The sequence below is a fragment of the Colletes gigas genome, unplaced genomic scaffold (assembly GCF_013123115.1).
Source record: "Colletes gigas isolate AHSC1104 unplaced genomic scaffold, ASM1312311v1 Colletes_gigas_Sc00053, whole genome shotgun sequence".
Classification (NCBI taxonomy): Eukaryota; Metazoa; Arthropoda; class Insecta; order Hymenoptera; family Colletidae; genus Colletes; species Colletes gigas.
The window spans coordinates 580,261-598,158 of NW_025106682.1; the positions used below are offsets into that span (position 1 = coordinate 580,261).

At 34.5% G+C, this 17,898-nt stretch overlaps 1 protein-coding gene and 1 pseudogene across 1 annotated transcript in view; both read left to right on the forward strand.

Moving 5' to 3' along the window:
• The window catches only part of LOC122403450 (dipeptidase 1-like), a 203,711-nt gene that overhangs the window by 54,312 nt on the left and 131,501 nt on the right, over positions 1–17,898 (forward strand). The gene's annotated exons all lie outside the window — the stretch shown is intronic.
• On the forward strand, positions 1,789–2,317 carry LOC122403451 (annotated as a pseudogene).

Genomic DNA, 17,898 nt, shown 5'->3' on the forward strand with positions numbered 1-17,898 from the left:
TAAATTCGTGTTTGGCCTTGCTGTGTGGCGTTGTGGTCAAAACGCGGGCAAAATATGAAATCGATCATTGATTCGTACGAAAATCAGTACATTTTAGTTTTTGGGGTCATTGATTACGAATCTAATGGCGTATTAATGTTTGAATTAACCGTTCGTCAATAAAAAATATTTTCAATATGAAACAATTAATTTTGCAATGCATTATTAATAAGATATTGTGGCACGCTTACGGCCGCAAGATGACACTTTACGTTGGAGTACTGATCGACCGTAGGGGAACCCCCAAGAAAAGCTGACCAGTCGGTCGCGAGGAATTCTCGTGCTTGTGTATTACTATCGAAACAGTTTTATAAATCTTCTCTTCTGCGCTACCTCTATAATTTTGTTGTATGGTTTTTTAGACCTGAATAAATTACATTTTATATTACTATCGGACCACAGATATTATTGCATAACACAATACAATTGAGAAATACAAAATTAGTATTACAAAAGTGTTTAGTTTCGATGCAAACCGAAGCTTCGCGAGTACAAAAATCCAAAAAATAATACCGATATAATTCATTTACATTATGTAAAATAAGTACCCGGAATTTGTAAATAACACTCAAATTGCTTACTTAATCATCCAAATTTATTTTGTCGCCTTCAAAGCAGGCCCCATTAGGTGCAATGCACATACGCCAACGCTTCTCCCAATCTTCAAAACACTTTTTAAACGCTGAAGAAGGTAGCGCTTTCAGCTCCTTCTGCGAACTTTCTATTATGACCTCTATCGACTCAAAACGCCTTACCCGAAGGGGTAATTTGAGTTTCGGAAATAAGAAAAAGTCACAGGGGGCCATATCTGGTGAATACGGTGCTTGTTCGATCACATTTGTTGAGTTCTTGGCCAAAAATTCGCGTACCAAGATCGTTGTGTGCGACGGAGCATTATCGTGGTGGAGGATCCAAGAATTGTTTTTCCACACATCTGGCCGTTTCCGACGAATATTTTTACGCAAGCGTCCCATGATGCTCAAATAATATTCTTTATTTACTGTCTGCCCATTTGAAAGGAATTCCGAATGAACAACACCACGCAATCAAAGACAACAGTGAGCATGACCTTAATTTTCGAACGACGTTGACGCGGTTTTTTAGGGTTTCGTTTATTTTCTAAGCGATATTCCGAAGATTGTTGACTTGTTTGCATATCGTACTCATAAACCCATGTTTCGTCACCGGTTATGATGCGTTTCATGAAGGTAAAGTCACTAGAAGCTCGTGAAGTCATGTCTTCGGCAACTGCTTTTCGATGTTGTTTTTACAGAAAATTCAGCTCCTTCGGACGAAGTCGTGTAGCGACGCGTCTCATGCCCAAAACTTCAGTTAAAATGTTATGCACGGACATGTGAGACATTTCCACTTCATGAGAAAATTTCCACTCTAACACTCAGGCGACAAGAAATCTCGTTAGAAACGCAAAATTTAAGACAAATTCTTTGCTCGACAGTTCTTTCCATCGCAAAAATCGCAGAGCACACTCGAGATCGACCGCTGTAAATAACTGCCGTGAACACACTGGTTGTCATATTGCGATCAAAAGCGTAACAACTAAATATTAGGTTGTCCGGAAAGTTCTTTTCGCGTTCGTCGCTCAAGCTCTTGTCTCGCTTTGTTTAAGTAAACAAACAACCAGAGCACTCTACCGTCAACTGTATGGTTATTAGTCATCCTCTGGCAGTACAAGAGAACAGTTTTTGATGTCAGTAGAAAGTTTGTTGAGTGTTTTTCGCCTTGTGAAAGATGGAAAACCAAAAGATGCATTTGCGTCATGTGATGTTTTACTGCTTTTAAAAAGGCAGTGCGTTTGAAAATACTGCAAAGAAGATTTGTGACGTTTATGGGGACCAGTCTATAACTGTTCAAACAGTCCGTAATTGGTTTAGAAGGTTTAGAGCCGGACATTTTAACCTTAAAGATAAAGATCGCAGCGGCCGTCCATCCACCACTGATACTGACCTTATCAAGGCCTACCTCGATGAAAACCCAAGATCTAGTGTTCGTGAGATAGCAAATGCTTCAAACATCCCGCGAACAACAGTTCATGAACATTTGACAAAGCTTGGATACGTTAAACGCTACGAAGTGTGGGTCCCTCATCAACTGACGGAAAGCAATCTTCTGAACCGGATCTCAACATGCGATTTACTCATCCAACGTGACAAAAGAGAGCCGTTTTTGAAAAGTTTGATTACTGGGGATGAAACTTTGATCCTCTACGACAACACTGCACGCAAATGATTATGGTCGAGTCGAAATAAGAGTTCTTTAACGGTAGCAAATGCTGGACTTCACCCGAAGAAAATATTGCTTTCAATTTGGTGGGACTGGAAGGGTGTTCTTTACTACGAGTTACTTCCGCAAGGGCAAACGATTAACAGTGGGAAATATTGCACCCAACTCAAAAAACTGAAAGAGGCTATCATTGCAAAACGTCCAGAATTGGTGAATAGACGTGGTATCGTGTTCCACCACGACAACGCGAGGCCACACGTTTCTTTACCCGTGCGAACAAAACTTTTAGAGCTTGATTGGGATGTTCTACCGCATCCTCCATACTCTCCAGACCTTATACCATCGGACTATTATTTGTTCCTTTCCCTCCAAAATTTTCTTCGCAATAGAAAATTCACATCAGTTAATGAAATAAAAAACGGCCTCAAAGAATATTTTAACAGTAAGGCAAGGGAATTTTGGAAAAGCGGCATTATGAGGCTTCCGGAGCGATGGCAAAAGGTGGTAGAACAGAACGGATCATATATTATTCAAGAATAGTACACAGAACCCAAAATATTTTATACTTAATACCTGTTAAAAAAACGAAAAGAACTTTCCGGACAACCAAGATTCGAGAAACCGTGTTTTGGCCAGCTTTTCGACCCCGAATGCTTCGCTGTGCGTCGTGAAAAGGTTCGACGGACCTTTGTAATGGATCTGTCGAATTCAAAGCGATGGCATCTAATCGATTGTTGGGGCCTAGTATAAATGTTTCTATCGAACGGGGCGAGAAAAATGACTACACACAGACCTGTGGCTCGATAAAGCGTGTAATTCTGAGCCCGGTGGGCCATCCCGCGCGGCCAATACACGTACACTTGTACACGGACACGCTATATTACCGAAGTTTGCTTGCTGCACTGCAGTAGATTCACTTTCTGGCTTTCTACATGCACACGTATCTACCGCCTCTGCCCTCCGCGAGGCGTATCCAACCCCTCTATTTATCTCGATTCATCCTCCCTACGGTCGATCTCTCGGCATCCCCCTCGACGCCAACGTCCGAAAATAGGTTCGAAACGGGTTTCTGGGAGAAGTTTTGCTCTTGCAAACACACGCAGCACCATTGTGCGCCCACCTGACAGGTATTACGATGATAGATACGCGCGTACCACTTTTTTTTTTCCTCCTCCGGGCGCGCTGGATCTCTTCCGGTCCTCCTGGCTGGCAGCTGGCCAGAATTCACGGCGTCCCGGCGAACCAGGCCACGGATTCGTCGTTTCGAAATGAATTTTCCCTCTGTTCGTGCTTTTTACCCCCTAACCGCGCCGGTTCGGCTCAAAAGGACTCGTTTCTTTCATTTTTTTTTCTTTTTTCTTTTTTTTTTCTTTTTTTACTATTCTCGTTGGTTTTCTCTTCTTAAATGGCCGCTCTGTCGAGGCTTGATCGTCTCGGTTGACGAATCTAATGCCATTCGACTTTTATAGCCTGTAACTGTTCACTTTGATTAGTATTTCTCGTCGGTTTACGTTTCAGCGGAGCTTCCTGGCAGGAATTCGAAAAGGTTTTACGCGAATACTTTGATGGAATACAGTGGGACGAGAGTTCGATGGATGTCTGGTCTAAATCAGTTCATTGAAGAGTGAAAGCACTGTGGCGGCTGAAAATAAAGGCAATTCTCAAGAATTTTTTGGGCGTGACTATGAAACTTTTTCTGATGAATGTTTAATGTATTCGAAAGTACATTTCTTGGCTGGATTTTTACAAAACCGTGGTTCTCTGTAAGTGAATTAATAAACATATATTTCCATTGCATTACTCATTTCTTCGACTATCGTTGTAATTTCTTTGGTGCAGATAGATACACTGTAATTGTCGGTAGTTTTAGCGTTAATATTATTTCAGTACCAAAGAAAAATTAGTAATATACTTAAAATTTTGTAAGTTGATCTATTTTCGTGAGCTGTGGTTGTTGGATCGATGAAACTATCTTTATTTTTTAACCAGATATAAAACAAATTGACCAAGATTCTTTAAATTATTGTCTTTATGCATCATTTCCAAGGCTTTAACAGGGCTTCTACAGGGTAGACTTGTTTGATTTTTTATTAAAACGTTGTGATTTTCAAATTGTTTACCCACCGATAAGTTTGGAGGTTGTTGTATTTTGTATTTCTTGTAAGTAGACTGCGGATCTTTATGCAAATTCATATTTTTGTTAAGGGAGTATTGCTGTCTAGACTGTCATCTTTTCGGCTTTTTTGTGATTTTTTTCTTAATGGTAGGTAGGCTGTTTTGAACTGAGATTTTGCAGATATATTTATTCATCTTATAAGCATGTATCGTATTTTTTTCATGGAAAAATATTGAAAATCGTGGGAGTTATAACTTCTTGTTTAATGACTCTTCGGAAAAAGGTGCTGGTATGGCTTCCAGGATTCCAGCCGATCCGCTAATCTGAAATAGAGGGGGCTAAAGTGTCTTCATTAGGAAAGTTGTAGTTATAGCAGGAACTAGGGAGAAGTCAAAATCTCGATAAATAAAGGAATAGCGGTACTTCAAGTTTCGAATTTCCATTTTTTAACCTTTCTTCTGTCTTTAGCGTATTAAAAGAAAATAGTAAAACACAATATTTTTTTCAAATTTCAAGCTTCATCGATAAAGGTGTGTCTACTGAATATTCTCTACAAATTTTCAATCGGTTTGCTAGATCTTGAAATATGACGGTAACCAGTTTAAATGCGTTACTTTCTAACCAAGTATGAAACAAATTGATCAAGATTCTTCAAATTATTGTCTTCACACATCATTTCCAAGGTTTTAAGTACAGGGTAGACTTAATTGATTCTTTATTAAAACGTTGAGATTTTCAAATTGTTTACCCATTAATAACCCTGGAGATTGTTGTATTTTATTTCTTATAAGTACACTGTGGATCATTATGCAACTTCGTATTTTTATTATGTTGAGAATTTATGGGATCGATCTTGAGAAGCCACATACCAGTTGATATATATAAATATCTTTATTTGAATACAGTTAACTAACTTAAATACTTAATCGCTAACATCTGCACAACGATCCATGTGCGATTCACCAAAACCACCGGAAACCACACCAGCGCCACTCCGACCCAACTACTCACAAAGGCGTGTGGATGCTGTCTACATTTCGGCGGGAAATTCAACATATTAAGGGGGGGAATCACTGTGACGGCTGAAAATAAAGGCAATTTTCAAGAATTTTTTGGCCGTACCTATGAGACTTTTTCTAATAAATATTTAATGTATTCAAAAGTACATTTCTTGAACTACTTCTCGTTAAAATTTCGTATGAAAATATTAATTATTATAGCCAGAACAGGAACCAGCGTGAGAGGTCTCCAAAAATTTGTTAGAAACGGGCGAATGTGTAATTTTTCACTGCAAGTTGTGAAACAAGAAATTATGCAATTTTCGTTAACTATAAGACAGTAGTTTCAATTGCACGTACGGATTTTTGAAAATAATTATTTATTATAAAATGGTGGAACTTTGAAGGAAAAATCTTAAATACTGTGACAAAATCAATACTTCTTTTAACACCATGTCGAAACTAATTATTCGATCGAAAATTCCGTAAGTGCAACCGAAGAGAATAGTATTAGGAGCCATTGTACCTACCTGTCGTTAAAAAAAAAATCACAAAAAGGGCCGAATAATGATGGTCTAGACAAAAATTATACGCTTAAATTATTGTTGGGCTTAAATAAAGGACACAGTAATGGTTAATGAATATTTATTTAAAGGATTACCTAAGATTACTACTGGCACATGCTAGCACACAACTGCACACGTTATCAGAGAGGGCGTGTATTCAAAGAAGAGGAAAGTGTACACAAGAAGACACCAGATGATGTGAAAGTTACTAAATACTATTTTATAGTTAATTTACATAATTCCGCGTAGTAAATATCTAATTGAAAAAGTACAAATTGCAATTTTAGCATGTAACGAACAAGAAATGAAATTAACAAGGAAAGTTTGAGAAAGCTAATTTTTGACTGAATAAAGAACAAACAAGGTCCTACTAATAATTAAAATTTTCCATTCCATTCATTCAAATTATAACTTAATTATTAAATAAACGTAATTTTTACCCTTTTTCCATTACTGTTATTCCATTTTAACCTGGTTTACGTAGTACTATTAATATTTAGAAATCATTAATTAATACTCCGAAACTCTCGAAAATTGTAGTGGTGCTATAGTTATGCTCTGCAGTGTACATTATATTCAATCTGGTTCAGAGACTAGGCGTGGATTTTGACTGAATAAATTTAAAGTCAATTTAACATTCGATCGACGACTGAACAGCTTATAATATTAATTCAACGATTGATAATTACCTTTCATCTAATAATAACAATTTGTTATTTAACGAACTGATTCCTGTGTGTATACGTTTAAAAAAAGAGATGAAAATTTAACGATAGATTAATACAGAATTAATTAGTGAAGTTTGATAATTAGCCACGATTTTCGGCGGTTCTTTTTATTTGGAAGGTTTATACCATCGAAAGGGAAAACAATCTGAATTTAAAACGACTGACAAAACGTTAAAGCATTGAATTAATTTCTAATAAAATTTTATTCATTTCTAAAAAAAGGATCTAATATCAAACGAGTTACGAATATAATAAACTATGTTTAATGAAATACTTTTAAAACAAGAAAGATTCAGAATTTTCAATTAATATTTATCCCATAATTGAACAATACATGTACAATATTTTATATTATAGTATTATAGTCTGCGAATTTGTTGGTTATAAAAACATGCAATAAAAAATTATCTTCCTTCGTTGATACGGGGTGGTTTTAGTAACTGGATCGAGCTATAACTCTGCTTCTGAATGATGGGAATATAAGTATTTAAACAAATGATCCAGTACTCCCAATTGTTTCGAGAATTTCATCAAATGACGTCTCTGTCTCGTGTCGGAGAAGTTTCGAACTCGTTGGTGCGGGAAAAACCTTCTCGAGTTTTTCAAGAACTGGGCATAATTACGACGAGAGTGGAATGCTACGATGAATCACGTATTCTCGTTAAAAACACACTGCGCGTGGTTCCGGGATCGGATTAATTTGGTCTAGAACTCTCAGCTTGAAAATTAATGACTCGAAACTCTAATACATTAATATGTGTTTTATTACTTACGTTGGATATTGTAATTTCGTAAAAAAGAAAAACAACAAAAGAACGTACAATAGCTTGGAGGTCTTGTTTTAACGATTTGATCATTTTCTCGGTTCGTTTTGTGATTCTCTTTAAATGTTAGGTAAACCATTTATATAAGATAATATATTTACGACAATCAGTTTTTTGATCATTTTTGAAAATTTAAACCACCTGAATTCCTTTGAATTTCTCTGCTCCTTCGAAGATTAAATGATAGTCAATCAAAAATTGCCTGGCCCCATCAAGATTACAGTATTTTCTCTATACAGTGACTCAAACAATTGATCAAATGTTTAATTTTGTTTAAATTTTTATTTAATTGAACACATGTTAATAAGATATGTAACAAACTATTTTATTATAATTACATACATAGTTTTCATAGTTCATATAATACAGAATTAAATTAAATATGTTACACTTTTTAAAAAAAAAATTAAATAACATTAACAAATGATGTAATGATCAAATTTTTGAGTTTGAAAAAATGAAATATCAGTACTTCGTATACCCTCCTTTCGCTTTCAATACGGCTTCTATGCGTCTTGGCATACTATCTACTAAACTTTTACACTGTTCAGCCTTAATATTTTCCCAAGCAGTTTTAACTTCAGACCACAATTCAATAATACTTCTTGAATTTTGATCGAAGTTGGCAACTGTTCTTTTTAGTAAACCCCATAGGTGTTCTATTGGGTTCAGATCAGGAGACTGTGGGGGGCAGTCTAAAACAGTAAAACCATGAGCTGTTAATCATTCTTTGGTGATTTTTGCCGTGTGTTTAGGGTCATTATCGTGCTGAAAAATGACTTCTTCTGCGTTCTTATTCCATTTTTCCAAACTTCCAATTAAACTTTTCTGCAGGATGGATGTGTATGATGTTGCAGTCATTCGACCTTCAATTTTTTCAACGCATCCGACGCCCTCACTGGTCATACAACCCCAAACCATGATATGGCCTCCTCCAAATTTCAGTGTTGGATGAACGTGATGCGACCGTATTTGTTCTTTATTTCCTCGCCATGTCCATTCCTGTCCATCGCACCCAAAACGATTAATTTTCGTCTCGTCTGACCATATTACTCGTGCCCAATCGAGATCTGTATAATTTTTATATTTTTCGGCAAACTGCAGTCGAAGCTTCTTATGCCGCTTTGTAAGAAGAGGTTTCTTTATTTTTGCACGTCCTCTTAAATTCACTTCTCGCAGTGCATTACGCACTGTTTCAGCGCTTACGTTAATATTATGGTGTGTGACTAAATTTTTTTACATCTGTACAGCATTATCAACGCTACCATTACGGATTGATCGTATGATTAATCGCTTTGTGGTAGTGGATAACTTTGATTTTCGTCCTGCTTTATTTTTTAGTATGTTTTCTTTTAAAGTTTTACGTACTGATGACACAGTACCAACAGAGCACAGTACCTTCTTAGAAATCTCGCGATGAGAAAGCCCAGATATTAATAGTTTTTTAATTTCTGATATTTTACTTGCTTTTATTGGTCTCATTATGAAATATGACTAAAAATATTTTTCTTACTGATTATTTTATTACAAACGTATTCTCAAATGTTTAAAAATAACGTTATGACTTACCAGTAATTATATTTGTGCTAAGGAATGCCAAAAATATAAGAATTTTGACAATTAAGCTTAACACAAATTATTGATCAAATAATGCACAGAATATAATTCGTAATACATACTGACTTTTACCATTTTCATTTTCTACTTAATATTACTTCTTCATCTTTTGTGCACAAGATAAATTTTATGTAATATAAAATTTGTTTTATGTGTGCGTTGTATAAGATATAAAATTTATCTCGTGCACAGAAGAGAAAAAAATGATATTAAGTGAAAAATGAAAATGGTCAAAGAATTAATTCAATAGAAAAATTAGATTTTCTAGTGCATCATTAAGAACATCGTAGCAAAATAATGGATCGAATAATTTTTTGCATTCTAATGGTCCCTGAAAGTTAAACAAATTTTTTACATCACTTTCAAATCAATGTTACTTCCTTGAGTATTTTTTGAGTAATAAATTTTTCATTTCGTACGAGCATGATGGGAGTTATGATCATTAAATGTTGCAATATTAAAGATACGCACTTTGTTCAAAGTCGAATAAAACAGCAAAAAAAGAGATAGTGCTTGAACTTTTAAAAGGTAATTGCAAAGAAGAGGCTTTAATCTTTAAATTCATAGTAGTTCTAAGTAGGGCAACAAATTTTCAAAGTTTTCATTGGGTCGTTTGAATGTGAAACAATTTTTAAAGTAAAACCGTTTTCACTTTCTTACTTGTTTCTGACAATTAGAGTAAATAAGTCTTGAAGAAAATACTACTTGGGATGATGAAAGTAAAGGGTTCTGTCTTCCAAATGACACGAAGTTTTTATAGCTCGAATATTGAAAACCAATTGTCCAAATACTTAAAATCGTCAGTTTATTTCTCGCGATTAAAAATGATCCAGATCGATGAATCTTAGTATTTCACTTCCACGTTTTATCAGTCAAATAGAACTCACAAATACTTTTTCAGAAAAGCGTTCCTGAACATCGATTAAACGAATGCAAATCTATACTATTATATGTATAATTGTAAAAAATTTCCAAACTTCAAATATAGGACATTCTCGATTCCAATTAAAATTTTACTAAATATTTTCCAAAATTGAAATTCCAATTGGATTTACATTAAAAAGACATTCTTGATCTAAAAGGTTTTCTCTATTCCGGTTGTTGCAAAACAATCGCAAAACAAAACTTTATAATCCCACGAACGTACAAGTATCGAGGTTTCATCTACTTACGTTGTACAAGTATCGATAATGGAAAGAAGGAAGTAGACTTATCGACAATATACCATTACTTTATATACCTGATAAGCCAGGTATACTCAAAATACCTATTTTCACCACTTGAAAACCCGAAAACTTAATAACGTTTTAAATACCCTATATGCAAAGTTATAATAAATAACCTAAAATTAGGAACGATTTAAATCCTTTCTCAAAATCCAATCGTCCAGAACTATCAGAATTTAATATAAAATTTTTCAGATTTACCGTTCATTGTGGAATTAAAGTATCAACGTACAAACTTAGCTACGAAAAGTAATATTAAATTAGAAATTGTATTGTTTTATTCAATCTATAATTCGAAAATAATAGTTTCCACGCTTTCTGCTTGGATTTCTCATCTCGAAACGTTATGGTTCCATCCTTCTCTCAGTTTCCAATTTGGTAAGTCGTTTAATCGTCGATTTCCAAAAATTTGGTGCGCGATCTTGTTTTTAATTCTTTTCCTTCTTCAGCGTCTTTCTTTCTTTCTATTTTTTTTTCTTTTTTTTTTTTATCTTCGAGCAAAATATTTGGATCGTTCTGTGCCTCGGCGAGCGAAGAACGAAACTCGATGCCAGACGTGGCGAATTGGAAGGGTGGCGCCTGCAGCTAGGGTTGGGAACAAAAGGCGCAACCCTCGCACCTCGGAGGCAGTCGCTCAGAAAAATAGAACGGGTGTCGCGAAAGAATAGAAAACATTTCTTGCTGGCGCTTCGAAATATTTTCTTCTGGTTGCACGTCTGGGAATTGCAAAATGCGTGATATTATTGCACGCTGTAGAGTAAACATACCGTGAAACCGTGAAACTTTCTTCTCGCGGATCAATCGATTCGCAATGATGCTCTCGACTTCATAAAATAACGAAATAAAACGCATAATCTTACATAAAATTACATAAACATTCAAATCAGGCGAGGTTTACTAGTTTTTAAAAACCTGGAACTGTAAATTTACAGTAAAAATTTATTTGTATTGGCCTAACGTAAAGAAAACTGTTCATATAGTGATCAGACTGCGGATGTTTATGCAGTTATGGGAAACTTTAATTCTCAAAAAACTGCAAAATGCACTCGATATGCAAAAATATATGAAATACGTGAGATACGATTTATTATATTTAGGGGTTGAGACAAAGCTCCCACTTCATTAATTCTATTAACGGTAACTCATTCTACTCTAATCCGGTACTGTGAAACCTCGAAATCTGCATATAGTTAATTTTATACACAATTTTTAACCATTAAATTAATAACATTGTTGGATTTTTAGTGAATACTGTTTCAAAGTAGCTATCTTTACATTCTAACCGAACGAGGTACGTATTTACCAAGATTATTTAAGGGGGGAAATCACTGTGACGAATTGAAAAAATTAAAATCTTTTTTATCTCTTCTCAATACTTGGGGGTTTAAGAATGATCTCTAAAATATTTATGCAAAATTAGCAAAAATGGCAAAGTTACAGGAGATTTAGCAGACGAAGAACATGTAATATGCGTAACGCTTGAAACTAACTGCTCTTTACTTTGGGACATTCATTTGAAATTCTTTTATTATTTCTGCAGTGGTAAAGGTTTCATACGAATGGGAAGTGTTTTGATCGAGATAATTACGCGAATCAAGAGTATTTAGTCTAGAGCGATAAGTGGTGTAAATAAAATGTATCGATACACGACTAAAGTGATCCAACTTATTTAGCTACACCCAATTTAATGATGGCTATTCAGGATTATTATAAATAATGAAAGTCCTCCATATTAAAATTGGACCATAGGCAGACGCATATTGACACAAACACGCTTCGCCTTTTCGCTGCTGATCGAAAACACAAAATAGCGAAGCATGACGTTTGGTTGAAGGAATTTTTTTCTCAAAAATGTGCAGGAATTCGGTGCTATGTCATAAAAAATGATTGTCATTGACCCCCGTAGCTGAAAATAAATTTTTTAGAATGATTTAAAATTTTTCAATTTCGCCGAAAACTTTTTGGGAACCCCCATGTCGATTTTCCTTACAAATTCGTTTTCAATTTTTAATAAATTTGGTTGGCACTGTACAGAAAAGTTGTTTAGTACTTTCTTGTACTTAGGTACCCATGCGCTCTACCTCAGAAAAAAGTTTCAAAGAAATATATTCACTATTATAGGAGTTATGGCTGTTTGAAAATTGGACCACATTTATAGGGGTTTTCTCACTTTACGGGGTTAAGGAACAACTTTTCGAATAGTCTTGGAATTTCTACATATTCTTCACCTACATACGCATTGTTTGCCATTCGAAACATTAAAATCCTCCAATCCGTTCAGGAGTTATGATGTTTTAAAAATACGCATAAAATTTCAGGGAAACATGTCATGTATGGTCAGACATTACATTTTCGGTAAGAAATTTTTTTCTCGAAAGTGGGCTGGATTTCGTGGATATGCGTAATGACTAAAAGTGATTGTAATCGACGCCCGCAACCGAAAATAATTCTTCCAGAACGATTTGAAAAATTTCTTTTTCAAGTTAAATACTTGCTCGTGAAAACAGTTCGACGACCTTCTGTTAACTGAAAAAACAAAACTTTGAAGGTGTGTTATCATTTTTACGCAGTGATCGACACTAATGCTTACGTATGAGATAACTTTTAACATATCAGAAGGGGAAATCATTGTGACGGATTGCAAAAATCGAACTTTTTTTTATCTCTTTTCAATGCTTGGGATTTTAAAAACGACCCCCTAAAATATTTATGTAAAATTCGCAAAAGTGGCAAAGTTACAGGTGATTTAGTAGACCAAGAACATGTAATATGTGTAACGCTTGAAATAACTAGTCTTTATTTCGGGACGTTCATTTGAAACTTTTTTATTATTTCTGCTGTGGTAATAGTTTCACGTGATTGAAAAGTGTTTTACATGATATACGACTAAAGTGATCCAATTGGCAACTTATTTAGCCATAATCCAATTTAACGATGGCTATTCAGGATTATTACAAATAATGAAGATCCTCGATATTAAAATTGGACCACAGGCAGACGCATATCGACATAAACAGAACACGCTTCGCCTCTCCGCTGCTGATCGAAAACACAACACAGCGACGCATGACGTTCGGTTGAAGGAAACACGAGATATAAACGAAGGAGATGACGATGATCTTTTTACAGAGGATACGTTTTAGGATCTTGAAGTGTATGTCCTTTCGAAAGTTTAAAAACTCCAACATTATTTCATAGATAATTTGATGCAAAACTTTAAACGCGTTTTTCTGAAAACCACATATTCCAAACTGGAGATTCGATAACTCGGTCAATTTTCATCCGATTTACTTAAAATTTTGTACAATGGCTCCTAATACTATTCTTTTCAGTTGCACGTTACGGAATTTTCGATCGAATAATTAGATTCGACGTGGTGTTAAAAGAAGTATTGATTTTGTCACAGTATTTAAGATTTTTCCTTCAAAGTTCCACCATTTTATAATAAATAATTATTTTCAAAAATCCGTACATGCAATTGAAACTACTGTCTTATAGTTAACGAAAATTGCATAATTTCTTGTTTCACAACCTGCAGTGAAGAATTACACATTCGCCCATTTCTAACAAATTTTTGGAGACCTCTCACGCTGGTTCCTGTTCTGGCTATAATAATTAATATTTTCATACGAAATTTTTACGAGAAGTAGTTCAAGAAATATACTTTCGAATACATTAAACATTTATTAGAAAAAGTCTCATAGGTACGGCCAAAAAAATTCTTGAAAATTGCTTTTATTTTCAGCCGTCACAGTGATTTCCCCCCTTAATATGTTGAATTTCCCGCCGAAATGTAGACAGCATCCACACGCCTTTGTGAGTAGTTGGGTCGGAGTGGCGCTGGTGTGGTTTCCGGTGGTTTTGGTGAATCGCACATGGATCGTTGTGCAGATGTTAGCGATTAAGTATTTAAGTTAGTTAACTGTATTCAAATAAAGATATTTATATATATCAACTGGTACGTGGCTTCTCAAGATCGATCACATAAATTCTCAACATAATAAAAATACGAAGTTGCATAAAGATCCACGGTGTACTTATAAGAAATAAAATACAACAATCTCCAGGGTTATTAATGGGTAAACAATTTGAAAATCTCAACGTTTTAATAAAGAATCAATTAAGTCTACTCTGTACTTAAAACCTTGGAAATGATGTGTGAAGACAATAATTTGAAGAATCTTGATCAATTTGTTTCATATTTGGTTAGAAAGTAACGCATTTAAACTGGTTACCGTCATATTTCAAGATCTAGCAAACCGATTGAAAATTTGTAGAGAATATTCAGTAGACACACCTTTATCGATGAAGCTTGAAATTTGAAAAAAATATTGTGTTTTACTATTTTCTTTTAATACGCTAAAGACAGAAGAAAGGTTAAAAAATGGAAATTCGAAACTTGAAGTACCGCTATTCCTTTATTTATCGAGATTTTGACTTCTCCCTAGTTCCTGCTATAACTACAACTTTCCTAATGAAGACACTTTAGCCCCCTCTATTTCAGATTAGCGGATCGGCTGGAATCCTGGAAGCCATACCAGCACCTTTTTCCGAAGAGTCATTAAACAAGAAGTTATAACTCCCACGATTTTCAATATTTTTCCATGAAAAAAATACGATACATGCTTATAAGATGAATAAATATATCTGCAAAATCTCAGTTCAAAACAGCCTACCTACCATTAAGAAAAAAATCACAAAAAAGCCGAAAAGATGACAGTCTAGACAGCAATACTCCCTTAACAAAAATATGAATTTGCATAAAGATCCGCAGTCTACTTACAAGAAATACAAAATACAACAACCTCCAAACTTATCGGTGGGTAAACAATTTGAAAATCACAACGTTTTAATAAAAAATCAAACAAGTCTACCCTGTAGAAGCCCTGTTAAAGCCTTGGAAATGATGCATAAAGACAATAATTTAAAGAATCTTGGTCAATTTGTTTTATATCTGGTTAAAAAATAAAGATAGTTTCTTCGATCCAACAACCACAGCTCACGAAAATAGATCAACTTACAAAATTTTAAGTATATTACTAATTTTTCTTTGGTACTGAAATAATATTAACGCTAGAACTACCGACAATTACAATGTATTTATCTGCACCAAAGAAGTTACAACAATAGTCGAAGAAATGAGTAATGCAATGGAAATAATTGTTTATTAATTCTCTTATAGAAAAGCACGGTAAATTTGTAAAAATCCGGCCGAATAAATTTTAAGGAGAGTAAATAAAAGAGTAAATAATGGGAGATACCTCAATGTTGCAACGATCCTTTAAAAGTTGACGTACAATATTCTATTGCCGAGTTACTGCACTTTGGATGGAAAGTGTGCCCTTGGCAGAATTAGAATTATCCACAAAGAGGTTGCAACGCTCGGACTTGTACAATATTTCCCGGCTTATTGAAACTTTCTTTCATTGAGTAATTGTAACGCTTTCATCTCCCACTCCGCTACTTCGGACCCAGTCGAATAGACCATAATTTTACGTAGAGTCAGCTACCTGCCGTATTGTTAAACACGAGGCAAATTGGGAAACGGAGACACTGTATGTAATAAATATTTATTAAAAGTTAGGAATTTATATTAATATTTTTCATGATGTTATTGTGAAAGTAATATTAACAAACAGATGAGGTTCTTACAGTAAAAATGATTCCAAACGCGAGGCAAATCGGAAAACCGAAAAACCGTATGTAATAAATATTTATTAAAAGTTAGAAATTTTTATTTTCCATGATGTTATTGTGAAAGTAATATTAACAAACAGATGAGATTCTTACAGTAAAAATGATTCCAAACGCGAGGCAAATCGGAAAACCGAAAAACCGTATGTAATAAATATTTATTAAAAGTTAGAAATTTTTATTTTCCATGATATTATTGTGAAAGTAATATTAGCAGACAGATGAGATTCTTACAATAAAAATGATTCCAAACACGACCATATTTGGACAAAGTACATACGTTCGGCCATTTTAACAAAAATATTGATTTTACATATTGCAAACGATATAAATGTAAACGACGCTATTCCCTTATATTGGTTTGAAAGTTTAAAAGGTTTGCTTTATTTAAACATTCCTGTTGGTAGCATTTTTTCATTTCGGACATCTAATTGCACTAATTAATAGATTCGTAAATACATAGTCCATCTCATCGCGTGTAGGTATTGCATTACCATTTTCCATGGTGGTATAAATATTAAATAATAACCGATAAAAACCGCGTTTAGACTTATTTTTATTAAGAAAATCTCATTTTTCCATATTTAATATATTTTTGAATGTATTATGTATTATAAAACATTTTTTACAAGTAATAAAATTGTCGAATAGTAAAATACCGATAGTTTCGAATTGTGACAAAAGCAAGTATAGTCGTAAATTTGAGGTTGGGAGGTGGTGACAATTTACCTGGCCCCAATTTAATGTAACTTTTCGGTACTAATGCTGTTACAATAAGTCGAGATAATTCTGTACCTCGTGTGCACGCATCTTGTATGTGTGCGTTTACTACAGTTTAGAAACTATACTAACTATACGAACAACTGTGGATTATTTTAAAGTACCATCATTCTGCAACAAAAAGTCGTACATCGATTTTCGAGGGGTCAAATCGCGAGAAGTATCGATTAAATTCCGTGAAGCTATATGAATTTGGAAAATTTTGGGGGAAGAAAACGTCTTCGAAAAAGATCGACACAAAATCCAAAAAAGTAGAGGCTTCGTCGAGTTACAGCAATTTAAAGATTGACAACATTCTATCCAAAAGTTAGCGATCCCTTAATTTTGGCGCGTGGTACATTATACAGGGTGTCCGGCCATCCCTGGGAAAAATTTTAATGGGAGATTCTAGAGGCCAAAATAAGACGAAAATCAAGAATACTAATTTGTTGACTGAAGCTTCGTTGAAAAAATTATTAATATTTAAAGTTCCGCCTGTAGAACGGGCTCTGGAGCTTTATTAATACACATTGTTTGATTTTGAATCATTAAAATTCTTCAATCCATCCAGAAGCTATGATTTTTTAAACATACGCATGAAATTTAAGGGAAACATGTCATGTATAGTCAGACATTACATTACATTTTTTTCTTAAATGTGCGCAAAATTTCGGAGGTATGTGTATTGACCAGAAATGATTGTAATTGACCCCTGCAACCAAAAATTTTTCCAGAACAATTTGAAATTTTTTAATTTCAGCCGAAAAATTGTACTCCTGTAGATTTGTCTTAAAAATTCGTTTTTCATTTTTGATAAAGGGTATAGCCGAATAAGGGGGTTAAATGTGCCCTTGAACGAAATGTGACATACGATAGATCCATCGATAGAGCATCAAGAAAAAACGTTCTGTGCCAAATTTTAACCCTCTATCTTGTTTGGAAGGGTAGTTATTGAGAAAATTCGGATTAACGAATTTCTGCCTATTTCCCCTATTTAATCGAGTAGAAAAATTATGAAAAAAATCTGGTGCATTGCGACTATTGAGATACGTGTTTGAGAATTTTTTCCGATTTTTCGATTTCAAATCCT